This window comes from Oncorhynchus masou, chromosome 2 (genome assembly GCF_036934945.1).
Source record: "Oncorhynchus masou masou isolate Uvic2021 chromosome 2, UVic_Omas_1.1, whole genome shotgun sequence".
NCBI lineage: Eukaryota > Metazoa > Chordata > Actinopteri > Salmoniformes > Salmonidae > Oncorhynchus > Oncorhynchus masou.
The window spans coordinates 4,447,476-4,452,749 of record NC_088213.1 but is presented as its reverse complement, the minus strand read 5'-3'; the positions used below and the strand labels follow the sequence as shown (position 1 = coordinate 4,452,749).

The window sequence follows — 5,274 nt, the reverse complement described above, 5'->3', positions numbered from 1 at the left end:
TATGTTTGGTTAGTTATCTACTCTACATAATGTTTGGTTAGTTATCTACTCTACATAATGTTTGGTTAGTTATCTACTCTACGTTATGTTTGGTTAGTTATCTACTCTACATTATGTTTGGTTAGTTATCTACTCTACATAATGTTTGGTTAGTTATCTACTCTACATTATGTTTGGTTAGTTATCTACTCTATGTTATGTTTGGTTAGTTATCTACTCTACATTATGTTTGGTTAGTTATCTACTCTACATAATGTTTGGTTAGTTATCTACTCTACATAATGTTTGGTTAGTTATCTACTCTTATTTTGTTTGTTATTATCTACTTACGTTATTATCTACTCTACATAATGTTTGGTTAGTTATCTACTCTACATTATGTTTGGTTAGTTATCTACTCTACATTATGTTTGGTTAGTTATCTACTCTACATTGTTTGGTTATTATCTACTCACGTTTGTTTGGTTAGTTATCTACTCTACATTATGTTTGGTTAGTTATCTACTCTACATTTGGTTATGTTTGGTTAGTTATCTACTCTACATTATGTTTGGTTAGTTATCTACTCTACGTTATGTTTGGTTAGTTATCTACTCTACGTTATGTTTGGTTAGTTATCTACTCTACATTATGTTTGGTTAGTTATCTACTCTACATAATGTTTGGTTAGTTATCTACTCTACGTTATGTTTGGTTATTATCTACTCTACATTGTTTGGTTAGTTATCTACTTACATAATGTTTAAGATTACTCTACATCTACATTATGTTTGGTTAGTTATCTACTCTACATTATGTTTGGTTAGTTATCTACTCTACATTATGTTTGGTTAGTTATCTACTCTACATTATGTTTGGTTAGTTATCTACTCTACATAATGTTTGGTTAGTTATCTACTCTACATAATGTTTGGTTAGTTATCTACTCTACATAATGTTTGGTTAGTTATCTACTCTACATAATGTTTGGTTGAATTATCTACTCTACATAATGTTTGGTTAGTTATCTACTCTACATTAGTTATCTACTTACATAATGTTTGGTTAGTTATCTACTCTACGTTTGTTTGGTTAGTTATCTACTCTACATTATGTTTGGTTAGTTATCTACTCTACATTATGTTTGGTTAGTTATCTACTCTACATTATGTTATGTTTGGTTAGTTATCTACTCTACATTATGTTTGGTTAGTTATCTACTCTACATTATGTTTGGTTAGTTATCTACTCTACATTATGTTTGGTTAGTTATCTACTCTACATTATGTTTGGTTAGTTATCTACTCTACATTATGTTTGGTTAGTTATCTACTCTACATTATGTTTGGTTAGTTATCTACTCTACATTATGTTTGGTTATGTTTGGTTAGTTATCTACTCTACGTTATGTTTGGTTAGTTATCTACTCTACGTTATGTTTGGTTAGTTATCTACTCTACATTATGTTTGGTTAGTTATCTACTCTACATTATGTTTGGTTAGTTATCTACTCTACATTATGTTTGGTTAGTTATCTACTCTACATTATGTTTGGTTAGTTATTACTATCTACTCTACATTATGTTTGGTTAGTTATCTACTCTACATTATGTTTGGTTAGTTATCTACTCTACATTATGTTTGGTTAGTTATCTACTCTACATTATGTTTGGTTAGTTATCTACTCTACATTATGTTTGGTTCGTTATCTACTCTACATTATGTTTGGTTAGTTATCTACTCTACATTATGTTTGGTTAGTTATCTACTCTACATTATGTTTGGTTCGTTATCTACTCTACATTATGTTTGGTTAGTTATCTACTCTACATTATGGTTGGTTAGTTATCTACTCTACATTATGTTTGGTTAGTTATCTACTCTACATTATGTTTGGTTAGTTATCTACTCTACATTATGTTTGGTTTAGTTTGGTTAGTTATCTACTCTACATTATGGTTGGTTAGTTATCTACTCTACATTATTATGTTTGGTTAGTTATTCACTACTCTACATTATGTTTGGTTAGTTATCTACTCTACATTATGTTTGGTTAGTTATCTACTCTACATTATGTTTGGTTAGTTATCTACTCTTACATTATGTTTGGTTAGTTATCTACTCTACATTATGTTTGGTTAGTTATCTACTCTACATTATATTTGGTTAGTTATCTACTCTACATTATGTTTGGTTAGTTATCTACTCTACATTATGGTTTGGGTTAGTTATCTACTCTACATTATGTTTGTTTAGTTATCTACTCTACATTATGTTTGGTTATTATCTACTCTACATTATGTTTGGTTAGTTATCTACTCTACATTATGTTTATCTACTCTACATTATGTTGGGTTTAGCGCTCTTGGCTTGTCAACATGTCAAATTACAGAAAGCAGTGCTGGTAATTGGATATCGCTGATAAAACTGTGTGAAAACCAATCAGGTGACAACAATTTCCCTCCTGAACCTTCACCCCGTCTACACTAATCATTATGGTTGGCTATAAGATGTCTCAGCTGGTACCTTGATGCTGTAAAAACGCTGGGGTTATTCAGGAAGTACAACGATATGAGAAATAGTGCCCCCTAGTGGACTAAATGATGTTGTGTTAATTATTGGTCACTGAAACGGAAGAGACTTTGCCTTATTTATTATTTTTATTTTATTTTACCTTTGTTTAACTTGGCAAGTCAGCTAAGAACACATTCTTATTTTACAATGATGGCCTACCGTTGAACGCGTGGGTTAACTGCCTCGTTCAGGGGCAGAACGACAGATTTGTACCTTGTCAGCTCGGGGGATCCGATCTCTGTCTGTATATTGAGTTTTATTTATGAGGTCCCAGAGTTAGCAGCCATTTTTACCTAAAGTGTTTAGTGAATGGAGTCACTATTCTGATTGTCCCTCTTCTCTCCCTCTCCTCAGTTCTTCCTGCTCATCCTGGTCATCTTCCTGGCAGAGTTAGCAGCAGCCATCTTGGCCTTCGTATTCCGGGAGCATGTGAGTGTTTCTCTGTTTCTCTGTCTGATTGGAATCCGGTAACATCATCAGGATGTTACGCATCCATATTAGGACAGGGTGTGCCACTATCAGGGCATCAGTCTGATAGTGTAACGACGACTGTGAGGGATGCCTTTTATAGGGGTTGTCAAAACAAGCCTGCCGTGGAGACTTGTAACTGAAAGTGCTTCGAGGAATCAGCTACAACAGGGAACAGATCCACCCGTGGCGTTGCTACGGTAATGGGGTTGTCCAAGCAAACGAACTCACCGTAAAGCACCTGGTAACGATTCTCACTTCCAAATTCTGGCCAAAAGGTTATCGGGACCGCGAGAGGTCGACGTGGGTTTTAAAGGACGTTGTAAACTGTTCGGTAGAATCTAAAGACACGATTCTCTTTATTGTGCAGCTCACCAGAGAGAAGTTTACCGGAGATCTGAAGAGACACTACCAGGGACACAACAACACGGACGCCTTCACCTCCACGTGGAACGCCTCATGACCACCGTAAGAGTCCGGTCAGGGTCCGGTCAGGGTCCGGGTCAGGGTCCCGTCAGGGTTAGGGTCCGTCAGGGTCCGGTTCAGGGTCCTGTCAGGGTCCGTTCAGGGTCCGGTCAGGGTCAGGGTCCGGTCCGGGTCAGGGTCCCGTCAGGGTTAGTCCGGTCAGGGTCCGGTCAGGGTCCGGTTCAGGGTCCGTCAGGGTCAGGGTCGGTCCGGGTCAGGGTCCCGTCAGGGTTAGGGTCCGGTCAGGGGGTCCGGGTCAGGGTCCCGTCAGGGTCAGGGTCCGGACAGGGTCAGGGTCCGGACAGGGACAGGGTCAGGGTCCGGTCAGGGTCAGGGTCCGGTCAGGGTCCGGGTCAGGGTCCCGTCAGGGTCAGGGTCCGGACAGGGTCAGGGTCCGGACAGGGACAGGGTCAGGTCGGTCAGGGTCAGGGTCCGGTCAGGGTCCGGTCCGGGTCAGGGTCAGGGTCCGTTCAGGGTCCGGGTCAGGGTCCCGTCAGGGTCCAGGGTCCGGACAGGGTCAGGGTCCGGACAGGGTCCGGTCAGGGTCTGTCAGGGTCCGGTCAGGGTCCGGTCAGGGTCAGGGGCCGGTCAGGGTCCGGTCAGGGTCAGGGTCGGTCAGGGTCAGGGGTCCACGTCCAGGGTCAGGGGTCCCGTCAGGGTTAGGGTCGGTCAGGGTCAGGGTCCTGTCAGGGTCCGTTCAGGTCAGGGTCCGGTCAGGGTCCGGGTCAGGGTCCCGTCAGGTTAGGGTCCGGTCAGGGTCCGGGTCAGGGTCCCGTCAGGGTCAGGGTCCGGACAGGGTCAGGGTCCGGACAGGGACAGTGTCAGGGTCCGGTCAGGGGCCGGTCAGGGTCCGGGTCAGGGTCCCGTCAGGGTCCGGACAGGGTCAGGGTCCCGTCAGGGTCAGGGTCCGTTCAGGGTCCGGGTCAGGGTCCGGTCAGGGTCCGGACAGGGCCAGGGTCCGGACAGGGACAGGGTCCGGTCAGGGTCAGGGGTCCTGTCAGGGGTCCGGCCCGGTCAGGGTCAGGGGCCGGTCAGGGTCCGGTCAGGGTCCGGTCAGGGTCCGGTCAGGGTCAGGGTCCGGTCAGGGTCAGGGTTCAGACGGCCCAGAGACAGTCCACTCTGTCCATTATTAGTATCACCCTCATTTCTGTCTGTATAAAACATCACTACACAGTACTAATCTACCATGTCTCTCTGTCTGTATACAGTACTAATCTACCATGTCTCTCTGTCTGTATACAGTACTAATCTACCATGTCTCTCTGTCTGTATACAGTACTAATCTACCATGTCTCTCTGTCTGTATACAGTACTAATCTACCATGTCTCTCTGTCTGCAGAACATCACTATACAGTACTAATCTACCATGTCTCTCTGTCTGTATACAGTACTAATCTACCATGTCTCTCTGTCTGTATAAAACATCACTATACAGTACTAATCTACCATGTCTCTCTGTCTGTATAGAACATCACTATACAGTACTAATCTACCATGTCTCTCTGTCTGTATACAGTACTAATCTACCATGTCTCTCTGTCTGTATACAGTACTAATCTACCATGTCTCTCTGTCTGTATAGAACATCACTATACAGTACTAATCTACCATGTCTCTCTCTGTATAGTTTGACTGCTGTGGGGTGAACAGCCCGGATGACTTTGAGGAGAGCCTGTTCAGGCTCCTCAGCCCAGACAAGATGGTTCCTGGGGTGTGTTGCCAGGGCAACGGTCACCCTGGAGATGCGGTGGATGACCTCAGCAGGGACGAGTGTCTGAGGGGAAGCA

At 42.9% G+C, this 5,274-nt stretch overlaps 1 pseudogene; it reads left to right on the top strand.

The window, feature by feature from the left end:
* The first annotated feature begins 2,474 nt into the window (after positions 1-2,474).
* Positions 2,475-5,274, top strand: part of LOC135552219 (tetraspanin-18B-like) — a 6,778-nt pseudogene continuing 3,978 nt past the window's right edge.